This window comes from Ambystoma mexicanum, chromosome 5q (assembly GCF_040938575.1).
Source record: "Ambystoma mexicanum isolate Mex_15411 chromosome 5q, UKY_AmexF1_1, whole genome shotgun sequence".
Taxonomy (NCBI): domain Eukaryota; kingdom Metazoa; phylum Chordata; class Amphibia; order Caudata; family Ambystomatidae; genus Ambystoma; species Ambystoma mexicanum.
The window spans coordinates 1,399,470,651-1,399,497,301 of NC_090933.1; positions in this window are offsets into that span (position 1 = coordinate 1,399,470,651).

Sequence of the window (26,651 nt, forward strand, 5' to 3'; positions counted from 1 at the left end):
GTACAAGGTGAGACAAGATCACATTAGTGAGTGCATTTCTCACCGCACTAACATCACTTCCCACTGATCCCAGAGCACAACGTGACACGAGATCACATTAATGAGTGCACAAACCCACCGTGCTAACCTCCGCTCCCACAGATCCCAGTGTACAAGGTGAGGCAAGATCACCTTAGTGAGTGCACAAACCCACCGCGCTAACATCCCCGCCCAAAGAACCCAGAGTACAAGGTGAGACGAGATCACATTAGTGAGTGCACAAACACACTGCACTAACATCCCCGCCCAAAGAGACCAGAGCACAAGGTGAGACGAAATCACATTAGTGAGTAGACAAACCCACCGCGAAAACATCCCTGCCGACAGAGCGTAGAGTACAAGGTGGGACGAGGTCACATTAGTGAGTGCACAAACCCACCGCGCTAACATCTCTGCCCAAAATCGGCCAGGGTACAAGGTGGGACGAGATCACATTAGTGAGTGCACAAACCCACCGCGCTAACATCCCTGACCACAGAGCCCAGAGTACAAGGTGAGAGGAGGTCACATTAGTGAGTACACAAACCCACTGCGCTAACATCCCTGCCCACAGAGCCCAGAGCACAAGGTGAGACGAGATCATATTAGTGAGTGCACAAACCCACCATGCTAACATCCCTGCCCATAGAGCCCAGAGCACAAGGTGAGACGAGATCACATTAGTGAGTGCATTTCCCACTGCACTAACATCACTGCCCACAGATCCCAGAGCACAAGGTGAGACGAGATCTCATTAGTGAGTGCACAAACACACCGCGCCAACACCCCTGCCCACAGAGCCAAGAGCACAAGGTGAGACGAGATCACATTAGTGAGTGCACAAACCCACCGCGCTAACATCCCCGCCCACAGAGCCCAGAACAGAAAGTGAGACGAGATCACATTAGTGAGTGCACAAACCCACTGCACTAACATCCCCACCCACAGAGCCCAGTGTACAAGGTGAGATGATATCACATTAGTGAGTGCACAAACCCACCGTGCTAACATCCCTGCCCCCAGAGCACAAGGTGAGATGAGATCACATTAGTGAGTGCACAAACCCACTGAACTAACATCTCTGCCCACAGAGGCCAGAGTACAAGGTGAGATGAGATCACATTAGTGAGTGCACAAACCCACAACACTAACATCCCTGCCCTCAGAGCCCAGAGCACAAGGTGAGACGAGATCACATTAGTGACTGCACACAACCACTGTGCTAACATCCCTGCCCACAGAGCCCAGAGCACAAGGTGAGAAGAGATCACATTAGTGAGTGCATAAACCCACTTCTCTAACATCCCTGCCCAAAGGACCCAGAGCACAAGGTGATACGAGATCACATTAGTTAGTGCACAGACCCACCGTGCAAACATCCCTTCCCACAGAATCCAGAGCACAAGGTGAGACGAGATCACATTAGTGAGTGCACAAACGCACCGCGCTAACCCCTCTGCCCACAGAGCCCAGTGTACAAGGTGAGACGAGATCACATTAGTGAGTGCACAAACCCACCATGCTAACATCCCTGCCCACAGAGCCCAGAGCACAAGGTGAGATGAGATCACATTAGTGAGTGCACAAACCCACCGCGCTAACATCCCTGCCCACAGAGCCCAGAGTACAAGGTGAGACGAGATCACATTAGTGAGTGCACAAACCCACCGCGCTAACATCCCTGCCCACAGAGCCCAGAGCACAAGGTGAGACGAGATCACATTAGTGAGTGCACAAACCCAACGCGCTAACATCCCCGCCCACATAGCCCAGAGTACAAGGTGAGACAAGATCACATTAGTGAGTGGACAAACCCACTGCACTAACATCCCCACCCACAGTGCCAGTGTACAAGGTGAGATGAGATCACATTAGTGAGTGCACAAACCCACTGCACTAACATCCCCACCCACAGTGCCAGTGTACAAGGTGAGATGAGATCACATTAGTGAGTGCACAGACCCACCGTGCTATCATCCCTGCCACAGAACTCAGAGCACAAGGTGAGACGAGATCACATTAGTGAGTGCACAAACCCACTGAACTAACATCTCTGCCCACAGAGGCCAGAGTACAAGGTGAGATGAGATCACATTAGTGAGTGAACAAACCCACTGTGCTAACATCACTGCCCGCAGAGCCCAGAGTACAAGGTGTGAGGAGATCACATTAGTGAGTGCACAAACCCACTGCGCTAACATCCCTGTCCAATGGGCCCAGAGCACAAGGTGAGAAGAGATCACATTAGTGAGTGCGCAAACCCACAGCACTAACATCCCTGCCCACAGAGCCCAGAGTAGAACGTGAGACGATATCACATGTGTGAGTGCACAAACCCACTACGCTAACATCCCTGCCCACAAAGCCCGGATTACAAGGTGACACGAGATCACATTAGTGAGTGCACAAACGCACCACACTAAATCCTTGCATACAGAGTCAGAGTACAAGGTGAGAAAAGATCACATTAGTGAGTGCACAAACCCACTGTGCTAACATCACTGCCCACAGAGCCCAGAGTACAAGGTGTGAGGAGATCACATTAGTGAGTGCACAAACCCACTGCGCTAACATCCCTGTCCAATGGGCCCAGAGCACAAGGTGAGAAGAGATCACATTAGTGAGTGCATAAACCCACTGCGCTAACATCGGTGTCCAATGGGCCCAGAGCACAAGGTGAGACGAGATCACATTAGTGAGAGCACCAACCCACCGCACTGACATCCCTGCCCACAGAGCCCAGAGTACAAGATGGGACGAGATCACATTAGTTAGTGCACAAACCCACCGTGCTAACATCCCTGCCCACAGAGCCCAGAGTACAAGGTGAGACGAGATCACATTAGTGAGTGCACAAACCCACCATGCTAGCATTCCTGCCCACAGAGCTCAGAGCACAAGGTGAGACGAGATCACATTAGTGAGTGCACAAACCCACTGCGCAAACATCGCTGCCTTCAGAGAACAGAGTACAAGGTGAGACGAGATCACATTAGTGAGGGCACAAACCCACCGTGCTAACATCCCTGCCCACTGGGCTCAGAGCACAAGGTGAGAAGCGATCACATTAGGAGTGCATAAACCCACTGCGCTAACATCCCTGCCCAGAGGATCCAGAGCACAAGGTGAGACGAGATCACATTAGTGAGAGCACCAACTCACCGCGCTAACATCCCCGTCGACAGAGAACAGAGTACAAGGCGAGACGAGATAACATTAGTGAGTGCACAAACCCACTAACATTACTGCCCAGAGAGCCCAGAGTACAAGGTGAGAGGAGGTCACATTAGTGAGTGCGCAAACCCACCACACTAACATCCCCACCCACAGAGCCCAGAGTACAAGGTGAGAGGAGGTCACATTAGTGAGTGCACAAACCCACCGCGATAACATCCCTGCCCACAGAGCCCAGAGTACAAGGTAGGACGAGGTCACATTAGTGAGTGCACAAACCCACCGCGCTAACATCTCTGCCCAAAATCGGCCAGGGTACAAGGTGAGACGAGATCACATTAGTGAGTACACAAACCCACCGAGCTAACATCCCTGCCCACAGAGCCCAGAGTACAAGGTGAGAGGAGGTCACATTAGTGAGTGCACAAACCCACCGCGATAACATCCCTGCCCACAGAGCCCAGAGTACAAGGTAGGACGAGGTCACATTAGTGAGTGCACAAACCCACCGCGCTAACATCTCTGCCCAAAATCGGCCAGGGTACAAGGTGAGACGAGATCACATTAGTGAGTACACAAACCCACTGCGCTAACATCCCTGCCCACAGAGCCCAGAGTACAAGGTGAGACGAGATCACATTAGTGAGTGCATTTCCCACCGCACTAACATCACTGCCCACAGATCCCAGAGCACAAGGTGAGACGAGATCACATTAGTGAGTGCACAAACCCACCGCGCCAACACCCCTGCCCACAGAGCCCAGAGCACAAGGTGAGACGAGATCACATTAGTGAGTGCACAAACCCACAGCACTAACATCCCCACCCACATAGCCCAGTGTACAAGGTGAGATGAGATCACATTAGTGAGGGCACAAACCCATCGCGCTAACATCCCCGCCCACATAGCCCAGAGTACAAGGTGAGACAAGATCACATTAGTGAGTGCACAAACCCACTGCACTAACATCCCCACCCACAGAGCCCAGTGTACAAGGTGAGATGAGATCACATTAGTGAGTGCACAAACCCACCGTGCTAACCTCCTCACCCACAGAGCCAAGTGTACAAGGTGAAACGAGATCACATTAGTGAGTGCACAAACCCACTGCACTAACATCCCCACCCACAGAGCCCAGTGTACAAGGTGAGACGAGATCACATTAGTGAGTGCTCAAATCCACCATGCTAACATCCCTGCCCATAGAGCCCAGAGCACAAGGTGAGACGAGATCACATTAGTGAGTGTTCAAACCCACCGCGCTAACATCCCTGCCCACAGAGCCCAGAGTACAAGGTGAGACGAGATCACATTAGTGAGTGCACAAACCCACTGAACTAACATCTTGCCCACAGAGGCCAGAGTACAAGGTGAGATGAGATCACATTAGTGAGTGCACAAACCCACCGCACTAACATCCCTGCCCTCAGAGCCCAGAGCACAAGGTGAGACGAGATCACATTAGTGAGTGCTCAAACCCACCATGCTAACATCCCTTCCGACAGAGCCCAGAGCACAAGGTGAGACGAGATCACATTATTGAGTGCACAAACCCACCATGCTAACATCTTGCCCACAGAGGCCAGAGTACAAGGTGAGATGAGATCACATTAGTGAGTGCACACACCCACCGCACTAACATCCCTGCCCACAGAGCCCAGAGTGCAAGATGGGATGAGATCACATTAGTGAGTGCATCAACCCACTGCGCTAACATCCCTGCCCACAGAGCCCAGAGCTCAAGATGGGATGAGATCACATTAGTCAGTGCACAGACCCACCGCGCGAACATCCCTGTACACAGAACCCAGAGTACAAGGTGAGACGAGATCACATTAGTGAGTGCACAAACGCACCGCGCTAACCCCTCCGCCCACAGAGCCCAGTGTACAAGGTGAGAAGAGATCATATTAGTGAGTGCACAAACCCACCATGCTAACATCCCTGCCCACAGAACCCAGAGTACAAGGTGAGACGAGATCACATTAGTGAGTGCACAAACGCACCGCGCTAACCCCTCCGCCCACAGAGCCCAGTGTACAAGGTGAGAAGAGATCATATTAGTGAGTGCACAAACCCACCATGCTAACATCCCTGCCCACAGAGCCCAGAGCACAAGGTGAGACGAGGTCACATTAGTGAGTGCACAAACCCACTGCACTAACATCCCCACCCACAGAGCCCAGTGTACAAGGTGAGATGATATCACATTAGTGAGTGCACAAACCCACCGTGCTAACATCCCTGCCCCCAGAGCCCAGAGCACAAGGTGAGATGAGATCACATTAGTGAGTGCAAAAACCCACCATGCTAACATCCCTGCCCACAGAAACCAGAGCACAAGGTGAGACGAGATCACATTAGTGAGTGCACAAACCCACTGAACTAACATCTCTGCCCACAGAGGCCAGATTACAAGGTGAGATGAGATCACGTTAGTGAGTGCACAAACCCACAACACTAACATCCCTGCCCTCAGAGCCCAGAGCACAAGGTGAGGTCTGATCACATTAGTGAGTGAACACAACCACTGTGCTAACATCCCTGCCCACAGAGCCCAGAGCACAAGGTGAGAAGAGATCACATTAGTGAGTGCATAAACCCACTTCTCTAACATCCCTGCCCAGAGGACCCAGAGCACAAGGTGATACGAGATCACATTAGTGAGTGCACAGCTCCACCGCGCAAACATCCCTGCCCACAGAACCCAGAGCACAAGGTGAGACGAGATCACATTAGTGAGTGCACAAACGCACCGCGCTAACCCCTCCGCCCACAGAGCCAAGTGTACAAGGTGAGACGAGATCACATTAGTGAGTGCACAAACCCACCATGCTAACATCCCTGCCCACAGAGCCCAGAGCACAAGGTGAGACGAGATCACATTAGTGAGTGCACAAACCCACCGCTCTAACATCCCTGCCCACAGAGTCCAGAGTACAAGGTGAGACGAGGTCACATTAGTGAGTACACAAACCCACTGCGCTAACATCCCTGCCCACAGAGTCCAGAGTACAAGGTGAGACGAGATCATATTAGTGAGTGCACAAACACACCGCGCCAACACCCCTGCCCACAGAGCCAAGAGCACAAGGTGAGACGAGATCACATTAGTGAGTGCACAAACCCAACGCGCTAACATCCCCGCCCACATAGCCCAGAGTACAAGGTGAGACAATATCACATTAGTGAGTGGACAAACCCACCACACTAACATCTCTCTCCACAGAGCCCAGAGTACAAGGTGAGACGAGATCACATTAGTGAGTGCGCAAACCCACCGCGCTAACATCCCTACCCACAGAGCCCAGAACAGAAAGTGAGACGAGATCACATTAGTGAGTGCACAAACCCACTGCACTAACATCCCCACCCACAGAGCCAGTGTACAAGGTGAGATGAGATCACATTAGTGAGTGCACAAACGCACCGCGCTAACCCCTCAGCCCAAAGAGCCAAGTGTACAAGGTGAGACGAGATCACATTAGTGAGTGCACAAACCCACCATGCTAACATCCCTGCCCACAGAGCCCAGAGCACAAGGTGAGACGAGATCACATTAGTGAGTGCACAAACCCACCGCGCTAACATCCCTGCCCACAGAGTCCAGAGTACAAGGTGAGACGAGGTCACATTAGTGAGTACACAAACCCACTGCGCTAACATCCCCACCCACATAGCCCAGTGTACAAGGTGAGATGAGATCACATTAGTGAGTGCACAAACCCACCGTGCTATCATCCCTGCCCACAGAACACAGAGCACAAGGTGAGACGAGATCACATTAGTGAGTGCACAAACCCACCGCGCTAACATCCCTACCCACAGAGCCCAGAGCACAAGTTGAGACGAGATCACATTAGTGAGTGCACAAACACACCGCGCCAACACCCCTGCCCACAGAGCCAAGAGCACAAGGTGAGACGAGATCACATTAGTGAGTGCACAAACCCAACGCGCTAACATCCCCGCCCACATAGCCCAGAGTACAAGGTGAGACAATATCACATTAGTGAGTGGACAAACCCACCACACTAACATCTCTGTCCACAGAGCCCAGAGTACAAGGTGAGACGAGATCACATTAGTGAGTGCGCAAACCCACCGCGCTAACATCCCTACCCACAGAACACAGAACACAAGGTGAGACGAGATCACATTAGTGAGTGCACAAACCCACTAAACTAACATCTCTGCCCACAGAGGCCAGAGTACAAGGTGAGATGAGATCACATTAGTGAGTGCACAAACCCACCGCACTAACATCCCTGCCCACAGAGCCAGTGTACAAGGTGAGATGAGATCACATTAGTGAGTGCACAAACCCACCATGCTAACATCCCTGCCCACAGAGCCCAGAGCACAAGGTGAGACGAGATCACATTAGTGAGTGTGAAAACCCACCGCTCTAACATCCCTGCCCACAGAGCCCAGAGTACGAGGTGAGACGAGATCACATTAGTGAGTGCACAAACGCACCGCGCTAACCCCTCCGCCCACAGAGCCCAGTGTACAAGGTGAGACGAGATCACATTAGTGAGTGCACAAACCCACCATGCTAACATCCCTGCCCACAGAGCCCAGAGCACAAGGTGAGACGAGATTACATGAGTGAGTGCTCAAACCCACCATGCTAACATCCCTGCACACTGAGACCAGAGTACAAGGTGAGACGAGATCACATTAGTGAGTGCTCAAACCCACCGTGCCAACATCCCTGCCCACAGAGCCCAGAGCACAAGGTGAGACGAGATCACTTTAGTGAATGCACAAACCCACTGCGCTAACATCCCTGCCCACAGAGCCCAGAGTACAAGGTGAGACGAGGTCCCATTAGTGATTGTTCAAACCCACCGCGCTAACATCCCTGCCCACAGAGCCCAGAGCACAAGGTGAGACGAAATCACATTAGAGAGTGCATTTCCCACCGCACTAACATCACTTCCCACTGATCCCAGAGCACAAGGTGACACGAGATCACATTAATGGGTGCACAAACCCACCGTGCTAACCTCCGCGCCCACAGATCCCAGTGTACAAGGTGAGACGAGATCACATTAGTGAGTGCACAAACCCACCACGCTAACATCCCCGCCCAAAGAACCCAGAGTACAAGGTGAGACGAGATCACATTAGTGAGTGCACAAACCCACTGCACTAACATCCCCGCCCAAAGAGCCCAGAGCACAAGGTGAGACGAGATCACCTAAATGAGTGCACAAACCCACTGTGCTAACTTCCCCGCCCACAGAGTCCAGAGTACAAGGTGAGACGGAATCACTTTAGTGAGTGCACAAACCCATTACGCTAACATCCCTGCCCACAGAGCCCAGAGCACAAGGTGAGAGGAGATCACATTAGTGATTGCATAAACCCACTGCACTAACATCCCTGCCCAGAGTACCCAGAGCACAAGGTGAGACGAGATCACATTAGTGAGTGCACAAACCCACCGCGCTAACATCTCTGCCCAAAATCGGCCAGAGTACAAGGTGAGAGGAGTTCACATTAGCGAGTGCGCAAACCCACCGCACTAACATCCCTGCCCACAAATCCGAGAGCACAAGGTGAGACGAGATCACTTTAGTGAATGCACAAACCCACTGCGCTAACATCCCTGCCCACAGAGCCCGGAGAACAAGGTGAGACGAAATCACATTAGTGAGTGCATTTCCCACCGCACTAACATCACTTCCCACTGATCCCAGAGCACAGGGTGACACGAGATCACATTAGTGAGTGCACAGACCCACCGCGCAAACATTCCTGCCCACAGAACCCAGAGCACAAGGTGAGACGAGATCACATTAGTGAGTGTGCAAACCCACCGCTCTAACATCCCTGCCCACAGAGCCCAGAGTACGAGGTGAGACGAGATCACATTAGTGAGTGCACAAACGCACCTCGCTAACCCCTCCGCCCACAGAGCCCAGTGTACAAGGTGAGACGAAATCACATTAGTGAGTGCACAAACCTACCATGCTAACATCCCTGCCCGCCGAGCCCAGAGCACAAGGTGAGACGAGATCACATTAGTGAGTGCTCAAACCCGCTGCGCTAACATCCCTGCCCACAGAGCCCAGAGCACAAGGTGAGACGAGATCACATTAGTGAGTGTGCAAACCCACCGCGCTAACATCCCTGCCCACAGAGCCCAGAGTACAAGGTGAGACGAGATCACATTAGTGAGTGCACAAACCCACTGAACTAACATCTTGCCCACAGAGGCCAGAGTACAAGGTGAGATGAGATCACATTAGTGAGTTCACAAACCCACCGCGCGAACATCCCTGTCCACAGAACCCAGAGTACAAGGTGAGACGAGATCACATTAGTGAGTGCACAAACGCACCGCGCTAACCCCTCCGCCCACAGAGCCCAGTGTACAAGGTGAGAAGAGATCACATTAGTGAGTGCACAAACCCACCATGCTAACATCCCTGCCCACATAGCCCAGAGCACAAGGTGAGACGAGATCACATTAGTGAGTCCTCAAAACCACCATGCTAACATCCCTCCCCACAGAGCCCAGAACACAAGGTGAGACGAGATCACATTAGTGAGTGCACAAACCCACCGAACTAACATCCCTGCCCTTAGAGCCCAGCGTACGAGTTGAGACGAGATCACATTAATGAGTGCACAAACCCACTGCTCTAACATCCCTGCCCACATAGCCCAGAGTACATGGTGAGACGAGATCACAATAGTGAGTGCACAAAGCCACCGCGCTAACATCCCTGCACACATAGGCCAGAGTACAAGGTGAGACAAGATCACATTAGTGAGTGCATTTCCCACCGCACTAACATCACTTCCCACTGATCCCAGAGCACAAGGTGACACGAGATCACATTAATGAGTGCACAAACCCACCGTGCTAACCTCCGCTCCCACAGATCCCAGTGTACAAGGTGAGGCAAGATCACCTTAGTGAGTGCACAAACCCACCGCGCTAACATCCCCGCCCAAAGAACCCAGAGTACAAGGTGAGACGAGATCACATTAGTGAGTGCACAAACACACTGCACTAACATCCCCGCCCAAAGAGACCAGAGCACAAGGTGAGACGAAATCACATTAGTGAGTAGACAAACCCACCGCGAAAACATCCCTGCCGACAGAGCGTAGAGTACAAGGTGGGACGAGGTCACATTAGTGAGTGCACAAACCCACCGCGCTAACATCTCTGCCCAAAATCGGCCAGGGTACAAGGTGGGACGAGATCACATTAGTGAGTGCACAAACCCACCGCGCTAACATCCCTGACCACAGAGCCCAGAGTACAAGGTGAGAGGAGGTCACATTAGTGAGTACACAAACCCACAGCACTAACATCACTGCCCACAGATCCCAGAGCACAAGGTGAGACGAGATCACATTAGTGAGTGCACAAACACACCGCGCCAACACCCCTGCCCACAGAGCCAAGAGCACAAGGTGAGACGAGATCACATTAGTGAGTGCACAAACCCACCGCGCTAACATCCCCGCCCACAGAGCCCAGAACAGAAAGTGAGACGAGATCACATTAGTGAGTGCACAAACCCACTGCACTAACATCCCCACCCACAGAGCCCAGTGTACAAGGTGAGATGATATCACATTAGTGAGTGCACAAACCCACCGTGCTAACATCCCTGCCCCCAGAGCACAAGGTGAGATGAGATCACATTAGTGAGTGCACAAACCCACTGAACTAACATCTCTGCCCACAGAGGCCAGAGTACAAGGTGAGATGAGATCACATTAGTGAGTGCACAAACCCACAACACTAACATCCCTGCCCTCAGAGCCCAGAGCACAAGGTGAGACGAGATCACATTAGTGACTGCACACAACCACTGTGCTAACATCCCTGCCCACAGAGCCCAGAGCACAAGGTGAGAAGAGATCACATTAGTGAGTGCATAAACCCACTTCTCTAACATCCCTGCCCAGAGGACCCAGAGCACAAGGTGATACGAGATCACATTAGTTAGTGCACAGACCCACCGTGCAAACATCCCTTCCCACAGAATCCAGAGCACAAGGTGAGACGAGATCACATTAGTGAGTGCACAAACGCACCGCGCTAACCCCTCTGCCCACAGAGCCCAGTGTACAAGGTGAGACGAGATCACATTAGTGAGTGCACAAACCCACCATGCTAACATCCCTGCCCACAGAGCCCAGAGCACAAGGTGAGATGAGATCACATTAGTGAGTGCACAAACCCACCGCGCTAACATCCCTGCCCACAGAGCCCAGAGTACAAGGTGAGACGAGATCATATTAGTGAGTGCACAAACCCAACGCGCTAACATCCCCGCCCACATAGCCCAGAGTACAAGGTGAGACAAGATCACATTAGTGAGTAGACAAACCCACCACACTAACATCTCTGTCCACAGAGCCCAGAGCACAAGGTGAGACGAGATCACATTAGTGAGTGCGCAAACCCACCGCGCTAACATCCCTGCCCACAGAAACCAGAGCACAAGGTGAGACGAGATCACATTAGTGAGTGCGCAAACCCACCGCGCTAACATCCCTGCCCACAGAGCCCAGAACAGAAAGTGAGACGAGATCACATTAGTGAGTGCACAAACCCACTGCACTAACATCCCCACCCACAGTGCCAGTGTACAAGGTGAGATGAGATCACATTAGTGAGTGCACAGACCCACCGTGCTATCATCCCTGCCACAGAACTCAGAGCACAAGGTGAGACGAGATCACATTAGTGAGTGCTCAAACCCATCATGCTAACATCCCTGCCCTCAGAGCCCAGAGCACAAGGTGAGACGAGATCACATTAGTGAGTGCACAGACCCACCGCGCAAACATCCCTGGCCACAGAACCCAGAGCACAAGGTGAGACGAGATCACATTAGTGAGTGTGCAAACCCACCGCTCTAACATCCCTGCTCACAGAGCCCAGAGTACGAGGTGAGACGAGATCACATTAATGAGTGCACAAACGCACCTCGCTAACCCCTCCGCCCACAGAGCCCAGTGTACAAGGTGAGACGAAATCACATTAGTGAGTGCACAAACCCACCATGCTAACATCCCTGCCCACAGAGCCCAGAGCACAAGGTGAGACGAGATCACATTAGTGAGTGCTCAAACCCATCATGCTAACATCCCTGCCCACAGAGCCCAGAGCACAAGGTGAGACGAGGTCACATTAGTGAGTGCTCAAACCCACCGCGCTAACATCCCTGCCCACAGAGCCCAGAGCACAAGGTGAGACGAAATCACATTAGAGAGTGCATTTCCCACCGCACTAACATAACTTCCCACTGATCCCAGAGCACAAGGTGACACGAGATCACATTAATGAGTGCACAAACCCACCGTGCTAACCTCCGCGCCCACAGATCCCAGTGTACAAGGTGAGACGAGATCACATTAGTGAGTGCACAAACCCACCGCGCTAACATCCCCGCCCAAAGAACCCAGAGTACAAGGTGAGACGAGATCACATTAGTGAGTGCACAAACCCACTGCACTAACATCCCCGCCCAAAGAGCCCAGAGCACAAGGTGAGACGAGATCACCTAAATGAGTGCACAAACCCACTGTGCTAACTTCCCCGCCCATAGAGTCCAGAGTACAAGGTGAGACGGAATCACTTTAGTGAGTGCACAAACCCATTACGCTAACATCCCTGCCCACAGAGCCCAGAGCACAAGGTGAGAGGAGATCACATTAGTGATTGCATAAACCCACTGCACTAACATCCCTGCCCAGAGTACCCAGAGCACAAGGTGAGACGAGATCACATTAGTGAGTGCACAAACCCCCCGCACTAACATCCCTGCCCACAGAACCCAGAGTACAAGGTGAGACGAGATCACATTAGTGAGTGCACAAACCCACCACACTAACATCCCTGCCCACTGTGCCCAGAGTACAAGGTGAGACGAGATCACATTAGTGAGTGCACAAACCCACCGTGCTAACATCCCTGCCCACAGAACCCAGAGCACAAGGTGAGACGAGATCACATTAGTGAGTGCACAAACCCACCACACTAACATCCCTGCCCACAGTGCCCAGAGTACAAGGTGAGACGAGATCACATTAGTGAGTGCACAAACCCACCGCGCGAACATCTCTGCCCAAAATCGGCCAGAGTACAAGGTGAGAGGAGTTCACATTAGTGAGTGCGCAAACCCACCGCGCTAACATCCCTGCCCACAAATCCCAGAGCACAAGGTGAGACGAGATCACTTTAGTGAATGGACAAACCCACTGCGCTAACATCCCTGCTCACATAGCCCAGAGTACAAAGTGAGACGAGGTCACATTAGTGAGTGCTCAAACCCACCGCGCTAACATCCCTGCCCACAGAGCCCGGAGCACAAGGTGAGACGAAATCACATTAGTGAGTGCATTTCCCACCGCACTAACATCACTTCCCACTGATCCCAGAGCACAAGGTGACACGAGATCACATTAGTGACCACCGCGCAAACATCCCTGCCCACAGAACCCAGAGCACAAGGTGAGACGAGATCACATTAGTGAGTGTGCAAACCCACCGCTCTAACATCCCTGCCCACAGAGCCCAGAGTACGAGGTGAGACGAGATCACATTAGTGAGTGCACAAACGCACCTCGCTAACCCCTCCGCCCACAGAGCCCAGTGTACAAGGTGAGACGAAATCACATTAGTGAGTGCACAAACCTACCATGCTAACATCCCTGCCCGCAGAGCCCAGAGCACAAGGTGAGACGAGATCACATTAGTGAGTGCTCAAACCCATCATGCTAACATCCCTGCCCACAGAGCCCAGAGCACAAGGTGAGACGAGGTCACATTAGTGAGTGCTCAAACCCACCGCGCTAACATCCCTGCCCACAGATCCCAGTGTACAAGGTGAGACGAGATCACATTAGTGAGTGCATAAACCCACCGAACTAACATCCCTGCCCTTAGAGCCCAGAGTACGAGTTGAGACGAGATCACATTAATGAGTGCACAAACCCACTGCTCTAACATCCCTGCCCACATAGCCCAGAGTACATGGTGAGACGAGATCACAATAGTGAGTGCACAAACCCACCGCGCTAACATCCCTGCACACATAGGCCAGAGTACAAGGTGAGACAAGATCACATTAGTGAGTGCATTTCCCACCGCACTAACATCACTTCCCACTGATCCCAGAGCACAAGGTGACACGAGATCACATTAATGAGTGCACAAACCCACCGTGCTAACCTCCGCTCCCACAGATCCCAGTGTACAAGGTGAGGCAAGATCACCTTAGTGAGTGCACAAACCCACCGCGCTAACATCCCCGCCCAAAGAACCCAGAGTACAAGGTGAGACGAGATCACATTAGTGAGTGCACAAACACACTGCACTAACATCCCCGCCCAAAGAGACCAGAGCACAAGGTGAGACGAAATCACATTAGTGAGTAGACAAACCCACCGCGAAAACATCCCTGCCGACAGAGCGTAGAGTACAAGGTGGGACGAGGTCACATTAGTGAGTGCACAAACCCACCGCGCTAACATCTCTGCCCAAAATCGGCCAGGGTACAAGGTGGGACGAGATCACATTAGTGAGTGCACAAACCCACCGCGCTAACATCCCTGACCACAGAGCCCAGAGTACAAGGTGAGAGGAGATCACATTAGTGAGTGCACAAACCCACCACGCTAACATCCCTGCCCACAGAGTCCAGAGTCCAAGGTGAGACGAGGTCACATTAGTGAGTACACAAACCCACTGCGCTAACATCCCTGCCCACAGAGCCCAGAGTACAAGGTGAGACGAGATCACATTAGTGAGTGCACAAACCCACCGTGCTAACATCCCTGCCCCCAGAGCACAAGGTGAGACGAGATCACATTAGTGAGTGCACAAACACACCGCGCCAACACCCCTGCCCACAGAGCCAAGAGCACAAGGTGAGACGAGATCACATTAGTGAGTGCACAAACCCACCGCGCTAACATCCCCCCCCACAGAGCCCAGAACAGAAAGTGAGACGAGATCACATTAGTGAGTGCACAAACCCACTGCACTAACATCCCCACCCACAGAGCCCAGTGTACAAGGTGAGATGATATCACATTAGTGAGTGCACAAACCCACCGTGCTAACATCCCTGCCCCCAGAGCACAAGGTGAGATGAGATCACATTAGTGAGTGCACAAACCCACTGAACTAACATCTCTGCCCACAGAGGCCAGAGTACAAGGTGAGATGAGATCACATTAGTGAGTGCACAAACCCACAACACTAACATCCCTGCCCTCAGAGCCCAGAGCACAAGGTGAGACGAGATCACATTAGTGACTGCACACAACCACTGTGCTAACATCCCTGCCCACAGAGCCCAGAGCACAAGGTGAGAAGAGATCACATTAGTGAGTGCATAAACCCACTTCTCTAACATCCCTGCCCAGAGGACCCAGAGCACAAGGTGATACGAGATCACATTAGTGAGTGCACAGACCCACCGTGCAAACATCCCTGCCCACAGAACCCAGAGCACAAGGTGAGACGAGATCACATTAGTTAGTGCACAAACGCACGGCGCTAACCCCTCTGCCCACAGAGCCCAGAGCACAAGGTGAGACGAGATCACATTAGTGAGTGCACAAACCCACTGCGCTAACATCCCTGCCCACAGAGCCCAGAGTACAAGGTGAGATGAGATCACATTAGTGAGTGCACAAACCCACTGCGCTAACATCCCTGCCCACAGAGCCCAGAGTACAAGGTGAGACGAGATCATATTAGTGAGTGCACAAACCCAACGCGCTAACATCCCCGCCCACATAGCCCAGAGTACAAGGTGAGACAAGATCACATTAGTGAGTAGACAAACCCACCACACTAACATCTCTGTCCACAGAGCCCAGAGCACAAGGTGAGACGAGATCACATTAGTGAGTGCTCAAACCCACGGCACTAACATCCCCACCCACAGAGCCCAGAGTACAAGGTGAGACGAGATCACATTAGTGAATGCGCAAACCCACCGCGCTAACATCCCTGCCCACAGAGCCCAGAACAGAAAGTGAGACGAGATCACATTAGTGAGTGCACAAACCCACTGCACTAACATCCCCACCCACAGTGCCAGTGTACAAGGTGAGATGAGATCACATTAGTGAGTGCACAAACCCACAGTGCTATCATCCCTGCCACAGAACTCAGAGCACAAGGTGAGACGAGATCACATTAGTGAGTGCACAAACCCACTGAACTAACATCTCTGCCCACAGAGGCCAGAGTACAAGGTGAGATGAGATTACATTAGTGAGTGCACAAACCCACAGCACTAACATCCCTGCCCTCAGAGCCCAGAGCACAAGGTGAGACGAGATCACATTAGTGAGTGCACAGACCCACCGCGCAAACATCCCTGCCCACAGAACCCAGAGCACAAGGTGAGACGAGATCACATTAGTGAGTGTGCAAACCCACCGCTCTAACATCCCTGCCCACAGAGCCCAGAGTACGAGGAGAGACGAGATCACATTAATGAGTGCACAAACGCACCTCGCTAACCCCTCCGCCCACAGAGCCCAGTGTACAAGGTGAGACGAAATCACATTAGTGAGTGCACAAACCCACCATGCTAACATCCCTGCCCACAGAGCCCAGAGCACAAGGTGAGACGAGATCACATTAGTGAGTGCTCAAACCCATCATGCTAACATCCCTGCCCACAGAGCCCAGAGCACAAGGTGAGACGAGGTCACATTAGTGAGTGCTCAAACCCACCGCGCTAACATCCCTGCCCACAGAGCCCAGAGCACAAGGTGAGACGAAATCACATTAGAGAGTGCATTTCCCACCGCACTAACATCACTTCCCACTGATCCCAGAGCACAAGGTGACACGAGATCACATTAATGAGTGCACAAACCCACCGTGCTAACCTCCGCGCCCACAGATCCCAGTGTACAAGGTGAGACGAGATCACATTAGTGAGTGCACAAACCCACCGCGCTAACATCCGCGCCCAAAGAACCCAGAGTACAAGGTGAGACGAGATCACATTAGTGAGTGCACAAACCCACTGCACTAACATCCCCGCCCAAAGAGCCCAGAGCACAAGGTGAGACGAGATCACCTAAATGAGTGCACAAACCCACTGTGCTAACTTCCCCGCCCATAGAGTCCAGAGTACAAGGTGAGACGGAATCACTTTAGTGAGTGCACAAACCCATTACGCTAACATCCCTGCCCACAGAGCCCAGAGCACAAGGTGAGAGGAGATCACATTAGTGATTGCATAAACCCACTGCACTAACATCCCTGCCCAGAGTACCCAGAGCACAAGGTGAGACGAGATCACATTAGTGAGTGCACAAACCCACGGCACTAACATCCCCACCCACAGAGCCCAGAGTACAAGGTGAGACGAGATCACATTAGTGAGTGTGCAAACCCACCGCGCTAACATCCCTGCCCACAGAGCCCAGAACAGAAAGTGAGACGAGATCACATTAGTGAGTGCACAAACCCACTGCACTAACATCCCCACCCACAGTGCCAGTGTACAAGGTGAGATGAGATCACATTAGTGAGTGCACAAACCCACCGTGCTATCATCCCTGCCACAGAACTCAGAGCACAAGGTGAGACGAGATCACATTAGTGAGTGCACAAACCCACTGAACTAACATCTCTGCCCACAGAGGCCAGAGTACAAGGTGAGATGAGATAACATTAGTGAGTGCACAAACCCACAGCACTAACATCCCTGCCCTCAGAGCCCAGAGCACAAGGTGAGACGAGATCACATTAGTGAGTGCACAGACCCACCGCGCAAACATCCCTGCCCACAGAACCCAGAGCACAAGGTGAGACGAGATCACATTAGTGAGTGTGCAAACCCACCGCTCTAACATCCCTGCCCACAGAGCCCAGAGTACGAGGAGAGACGAGATCACATTAATGAGTGCACAAACGCACCTCGCTAACCCCTCCGCCCACAGAGCCCAGTGTACAAGGTGAGACGAAATCACATTAGTGAGTGCACAAACCCACCATGCTAACATCCCTGCCCACAGAGCCCAGAGCACAAGGTGAGACGAGATCACATTAGTGAGTGCTCAAACCCATCATGCTAACATCCCTGCCCACAGAGCCCAGAGCACAAGGTGAGACGAGGTCACATTAGTGAGTGCTCAAACCCACCGCGCTAACATCCCTGCCCACAGAGCCCAGAGCACAAGGTGAGACGAAATCACATTAGAGAGTGCATTTCCCACCGCACTAACATCACTTCCCACTGATCCCAGAGCACAAGGTGACACGAGATCACATTAATGAGTGCACAAACCCACCGTGCTAACCTCCGCGCCCACAGATTGGGATGTGTACAAGGTGAGACGAGATCACATTAGTGAGTGCACAAACCCACCGCGCTAACATCCCCGCCCAAAGAACCCAGAGTACAAGGTGAGACGAGATCACATTAGTGAGTGCACAAACCCACTGCACTAACACCCCCGCCCAAAGAGCCCAGAGCACAAGGTGAGACGAGATCACCTAAATGAGTGCACAAACCCACTGTGCTAACTTCCCCGCCCATAGAGTCCAGAGTACAAGGTGAGACGGAATCACTTTAGTGAGTGCACAAACCCATTACGCTAACATCCCTGCCCACAGAGCCCAGAGCACAAGGTGAGAAGAGATCACATTAGTGATTGCATAAACCCACTGCACTAACATCCCTGCCCAGAGTACCCAGAGCACAAGGTGAGACGAGATCAAATTAGTGAGTGCACAAACCCAACACGCTAACATCCCCGCCCACCGAGCCCAGAGCAAAAGGTTAGACGAGATCACATTAGTGAGTGCACAAACCCCCCGCACTAACATCCCTGCCCACAGAACCCAGAGTACAAGGTGAGACGAGATCACATTAGTGAGTGCACAAACCCACTACACTAACATCCCTGCCCACTGTGCCCAGAGTACAAGGTGAGACGAGATCACATTAGTGAGTGCACAAACCCACCGTGCTAACATCCCTGCCCACAGAACCCAGAGCACAAGGTGAGACGAGATCACATTAGTGAGTGCACAAACCCACCACACTAACATCCCTGCCCACAGTGCCCAGAGTACAAGGTGAGACGAGATCACATTAGTGAGTGCACAAACCCACCGCGCTAACATCTCTGCCCAAAATCGGCCAGAGTACAAGGTGAGAGGAGTTCACATTAGTGAGTGCGCAAACCCACCGCGCTAACATCCCTGCCCACAAATCCCAGAGCACAAGGTGAGACGAGATCACTTTAGTGAATGGACAAACCCACTGCGCTAACATCCCTGCTCACATAGCCCAGAGTACAAGGTGAGACGAGGTCACATTAGTGAGTGCTCAAACCCACCGCGCTAACATCCCTGCCCACAGAGCCCGGAGCACAAGGTGAGACGAAATCACATTAGTGAGTGCATTTCCCACCGCACTAACATCGCTTCCCACTGATCCCAGAGCACAAGGTGACACGAGATCACATTAGTGAGTGCACAGACCCACCGCGCAAACATCCCTGCCCACAGAACCCAGAGCACAAGGTGAGACGAGATCACATTAGTGAGTGTGCAAACCCACCGCTCTAACATCCCTGCCCACAGAGCCCAGAGTACGAGGTGAGACGAGATCACATTAGTGAGTGCACAAACGCACCTCGCTAACCCCTCCGCCCACAGATCCCAGTGTACAAGGTGAGACGAAATCACATTAGTGAGTGCACAAACCTACCATGCTAACATCCCTGCCCGCAGAGCCCAGAGCACAAGGTGAGACGAGATCACATTAGTGAGTGCTCAAACCCATCATGCTAACATCCCTGCCCACAGAGCCCAGAGCACAAGGTGAGACGAGGTCACATTAGTGAGTGCTCAAACCCACCGCGCTAACATCCCTGCCCACAGAGCCCAGAGCACAAGGTGAGACGAAATCACATTAGAGAGTGCATTTCCCACCGCACTAACATCACTTCCCACTGATCCCAGAGTACAAGGTGACACGAGATCACATTAATGAGTGCACAAACCCACCGTGCTAACCTCCGTGCCCACAGATCCCAGTGTACAAGGTGAGACGAGATCACATTAGTGAGTGCACAAACCCACCGCGCTAACATCCCCGCCCAAAGAACCCAGAGTACAAGGTGAGACGAGATCACATTAGTGAGTGCACAAACCCAACACGCTAACATCCCCGCCCACCGAGCCCAGAGCAAAAGGCGAGACGAGATCACATTAGTGAGTGCACAAACCCCCGCACTAACATCCCTGCCCACAGAACCCAGAGTACAAGGTGAGACGAGATCACATTAGTGAGTGCACAAACCCACCACACTAACATCCCTGCCCACAGTGCCCAGAGTACAAGGTGAGACGAGATCACATTAGTGAGTGCACAAACCCACCGTGCTAACATCCCTGCCCACAGAACCCAGAGTACAAGGTGAGACGAGATCACATTAGTGAGTGCACAAACCCACCACACTAACATCCCTGCCCACAGGGCCAAGAGTACAAGGTGAGACGAGATCACATTAGTGAGTGCACAAACCCACCGCGCTAACATCTCTGCCCAAAATCGGCAAGAGTACAAGGTGAGACGAGATCACATTAGTGAGTGCACAAACCCACCACACTAACATCCCTGCCCACAGGGCCAAGAGTACAAGGTGAGACGAGATCACATTAGTGAGTGCACAAACCCACCATGCTAACATCCCTGCCCACAGAACCCAGAGTACAAGGTGAGACGAGATCACATTAGTGAGTGCACAAACCCACCACACTAACATCCCTGCCCACAGGGCCAAGAGTACAAGGTGAGACGAGATCACATTAGTGAGTGCACAAACCCACCACACTAACATCCCTGCCCACAGGGCCAAGAGTACAAGGTGAGACGAGATCACATTAGTGAGTGCACAAACCCACCACACTAACATCCCTGCCCACAGGGCCAAGAGTACAAGGTGAGACGAGATCACATTAGTGAGTGCACAAACCCACCACACTAACATCCCTGCCCACAGAGCCCAGAGCACAAGGTGAGACGAAATCACATTAGAGAGTGCATTTCCCACCGCACTAACATCACTTCCCACTGATCCCAGAGCACAAGGTGACACGAGATCACATTAATGAGTGCACAAACCCACCGTGCTAACCTCCGCGCCCACAGATCCCAGTGTACAAGGTGAGACGAGATCACATTAGTGAGTGCACAAACCCACCGCGCTAACATCCCCGCCCAAAGAACCCAGAGTACAAGGTGAGACGAGATCACATTAGTGAGTGCACAAACCCACTGCACTAACATCCCCGCCCAAAGAGCCCAGAGCACAAGGTGAGACGAGATCGCCTAAATGAGTGCACAAACCCCTTGTGCTAACTTCCCCGCCCACAGAGTCCAGAGTACAAGGTGAGACGGAATCACTTAAGTGAGTGCACAAACCCATTACGCTAACATCCCTGCCCACAGAGCCCAGAGCACAAGGTGAGAGGAGATCACATTAGTGATTGCATAAACCCACTGCACTAACATCCCTGCCCAGAGTACCCAGAGCACAAGGTGAGACGAGATCACATTAGTGAGTGCACAAACCCAACACGCTAACATCCCCGCCCACCGAGCCCAGAGCAAAAGGTGAGACGAGATCACATTAGTGAGTGCACAAACCCCCCGCACTAACATCCCTGCCCACAGAACCCAGAGTACAAGGTGAGACGAGATCACATTAGTGAGTGCACAAACCCACCACACTAACATCCCTACCCACAGTGCCCAGAGTACAAGGTGAGACGAGATCACATTAGTGAGTGCACAAACCCACCGTGCTAACATCCCTGCCCACAGAACCCAGAGAACAAGGTGAGACGAGATCACATTAGTGAGTGCACAAACCCACCACACTAACATCCCTGCCCACAGTGCCCAGAGTACAAGGTGAGACGAGATCACATTAGTGAGTGCACAAACCCACCGTGCTAACATCCCTGCCCACAGAACCCAGAGAACAAGGTGAGACGAGATCACATTAGTGAGTGCACAAACCCACCACACTAACATCCCTGCCCACAGTGCCCAGAGTACAAGGTGAGAGGAGTTCACATTAGTGAGTGCGCAAACCCACCGCGCTAACATCCCTGCCCACAGAGCCCAGAGCACAAGGTGAGACGAGATCACATTAGTGAGTGCTCAAATCCACCATGCTAACATCCCTGCCCACAGAGCCCAGAGCACAAGGTGAGACGAGATCACATTAGTGAGTGTGCAAACCCACCGCGCTAACATCCCTGCCCACAGAGCCCAGAGTACAAGGTGGGACGAGGTCACATTAGGGGGTGCACAAACCCACCGCGCTAACATCTCTGTCCAAAATCGGCCATGGTACAAGGTGAGACGAGATCACATTAGTGAGTGCACAAACCCATGGCGCTCACATCCCTGACCACAGAGCCCCGAGTACAAGGTGAGAGGAGATCACATTAGGGAGTGCACAAACCCACCGCGCTAACATCCCTGCCCACAGAGTCCAGAGTACAAGGTGAGACGAGGTCACATTAGTGAGTACACAAACCCACTGCGCTAACATCCCTGCCCACAGAGCCCAGAGTACAAGGTGAGACGAGATCACATTAGTGAGTGCATTTCCCACCGCACTAACATCACTGCCCACAGATCCCAGAGCACAAGGTGAGACGAGATCACATTAGTGAGTGCACAAACCCACCGCGCCAACACCCCTGCCCACAGAGCCCAGAGCACAAGGTGAGACGAGATCACATTAGTGAGTGCACAAACCCACCGCGCTAACATCCCCGCCCACATAGCCCAGAGTACAAGGTGAGACAAGATCACATTAGTGAGTAGACAAACCCACGACACTAACATCTCTGTCCACAGAGCCCAGAGCACACGGTGAGACGAGATCACATTAGTGAGTGCACAAACCCACCGCACTAACATCCCTGCCCACAGAGCCCAGAACAGAAAGTGAGACGAGATCACATTAGTGAGTAGACAAACCCACCACACTAACATCTCTGTCCACAGAGCCCAGAGCACAAGGTGAGACGAGATCACATTAGTGAGTGCTCAAACCCACGGCACTAACATCACCGCCCACAGAGCCCAGTGTACAAGGTGAGATGAGATCACATTAGTGAGTGCACAAACCCACCGTGCTAACCTCCTCACCCACAGAGCCAAGTGTACAAGGTGTAACGAGATCACATTAGTGAGTGCGCAAACCCACTGCACTAACATCCCCACCCACAGAGCCCAGTGTACAAGGTGAGACGAGATCACATTAGTGAGTGCTCAAACCCGCTGCGCTAACATCCCTGCCCACAGAGCCCAGAGCACAAGGTGAGACGAGATCACATTAGTGAGTGTGCAAACCCACCGCGCTAACATCCCTGCCCACAGAGCCCAGAGTACAAGGTGAGACGAGATCACATTAGTGAGTGCACAAACCCACTGAACTAACATCTTGCCCACAGAGGCCAGAGTACAAGGTGAGATGAGATCACATTAGTGAGTGCACAAACCCACCGCACTAACATCCCTGCCCTCAGAGCCCAGAGCACAAGGTGAGACGAGATCACATTAGTGAGTGCTCAAACCCACCATGCTAACATCCTTGCCGACAGAGCCCAGAGCGCAAGGTGAGACGAGATCACATTAGTGAGTGCTCAAACCCACCATGCTAACATCCCTGCCGACAGAGCCCAGAGCACAAGGTGAGACGAGATCACATTAGTGAGTGCACAAACCCACCATGCTAACATCCCTGCCCACAGAGCCCAGAGTACAAGGTGAGACGAGATCACATTAGTGAGTTCACAAACCCACCGCACTAACATCCCTGCCCACAGAGCCCAGAGTACAAGGTGAGACGAGATCACATTAGTGAGTTCACAAACCCACCGCGCGAACATCCCTGTCCACAGAACCCAGAATACAAGGTGAGACGAGATCACATTAGTGAGTGCACAAACGCACCGCGCTAACCCCTCCACCCACAGAGCCCAGAGCACAAGGTGAGACGAGATCACATTAGTGAGTGCACAAACCCACCGAACTAACATCCCTGCCCTTAGAGCCCAGAGTACGAGTTAAGACGAGATCACATTAATGAGTGCACAAACCCAATGCGCTAACATCCCTGCCCACATAGCCCAGAGTACATGGTGAGACGAGATCACAATAGTGAGTGCACAAACCCACCGCGCTAACATCCCTGCACACATAGGCCAGAGTACAAGGTGAGACAAGATCACATTAGTGAGTGCATTTCCCAACGCACTAACATCACTTCCCACTGATCCCAGAGCACAAGGTGACACGAGATCACATTAATGAGTGCACAAACCCACCGTGCTAACATCCCCGCCCAAAGAACCCAGAGTACAAGGTGAGACGAGATCACATTAGTGAGTGCACAAACCCACTGCACTAACATCCCCGCCCAAAGAGACCAGAGCACAAGGTAAGACGAAATCACATTAGTGAGTAGACAAACCCACCGCGAAAACATCCCTGCCGACAGAGCGTAGAGTACAAGGTGGGACGAGGTCACATTAGTGAGTGCACAAACCCACCGCGCTAACATCTCTGCCCAAAATCGGCCAGGGTACAAGGTGGGACGAGATCACATTAGTGAGTGCACAAACCCACCGCGCTAACATCCCTGACCACAGAGCCCAGAGTACAAGGTGAGAGGAGATCACATTAGTGAGTGCACAAACCCACCGCGCTAACATCCCTGCCCACAGAGTCCAGAGTCCAAGGTGAGACGAGGTCACATTAGTGAGTACACAAACCCACTGCGCTAACATCCCTGCCCACAGAGCCCAGAGCACAAGGTGAGACGAGATCACATTAGTGAGTGCACAAACCCACCGCCCTAACATCCCTGTCCACAGATACCAGAGTACAAGGTGAGACAAGATCACATTAGTGAGTGCTCAAACCCACTGCGCTAACATCCCTGCCCACAGAGCCCAGAGTACAAGGTGAGACGAGATCATATTAGTGAGTGCACAAACACACCGCGCCAACACCCCTGCCCACAGAGCCAAGAGCACAAGGTGAGACGAGATCACATTAGTGAGTGCACAAACCCACCGCGCTAACATCCCCACCCACAGAGCCCAGAACAGAAAGTGAGACGAGATCACATTAGTGAGTGCACAAACCCACTGCACTAACATCCCCACCCACAGAGCCCAGTGTACAAGGTGAGATGATATCACATTAGTGAGTGCACAAACCCACTGAACTAACATCTTGCCCACAGAGGCCAGAGTACAAGGTGAGATGAGATCACATTAGTGAGTGCACAAACCCACCGCACTAACATCCCTGCCCTCAGAGCCCAGAGCACAAGGTGAGACGAGATCACATTAGTGAGTGCTCAAACCCACCATGCTAACATCCCTGCCGACAGAGCCCAGAGCACAAGGTGAGACGAGATCACATTAGTGAGTGCTCAAACCCACCATGCTAACATCCCTGCCGACAGAGCCCAGAGCACAAGGTGAGACGAGATCACATTAGTGAGTGCACAAACCCACCATGCTAACATCCCTGCCCACAGAGCCCAGAGTACAAGGTGAGACGAGATCACATTAGTGAGTTCACAAACCCACCGCACTAACATCCCTGCCCACAGAGCCCAGAGTGCAAGATGGGATTAGATCACATTAGTCAGTGCACAGACCCACCGCGCGAACATCCCTGTCCACAGAACCCAGAATACAAGGTGAGACGAGATCACATTAGTGAGTGCACAAACGCACCGCGCTAACCCCTCCACCCACAGAGCCCAGTGTACAAGGTGAGACGAGATCACATTAGTGAGTGCACAAACACACCGCGCCAACACCCCTGCCCACAGAGCCAAGAGCACAAGGTGAGATGAGATCACATTAGTGAGTGCACAAACCCACCGCGCTAACATCCCCGCCCACAGAGCCCAGAACAGAAAGTGAGACGAGATCACATTAGTGAGTGCACAAACCCACTGCACTAACATCCCCACCCACAGAGCCCAGTGTACAAGGTGAGATGATATCACATTAGTGAGTGCACAAACCCACCGTGCTAACATCCCTGCCCCCAGAGCACAAGGTGAGATGAGATCACATTAGTGAGTGCACAAACCCACTGAACTAACATCTCTGCCCACAGAGGCCAGAGTACAAGGTGAGATGAGATCACATTAGTGAGTGCACAAACCCACAACACTAACATCCCTGCCCTCAGAGCCCAGAGTACAAGGTGAGACGAGATCATATTAGTGAGTGCATTTCCCACAGCACTAACATCACTGCCCACAGATCCCAGAGCACAAGGTGAGACGAGATCACATTAGTGAGTGCGCAAACCCACCGCGCTAACATCCCCGCCCACATAGCCCAGAGTACAAGGTGAGACAAGATCACATT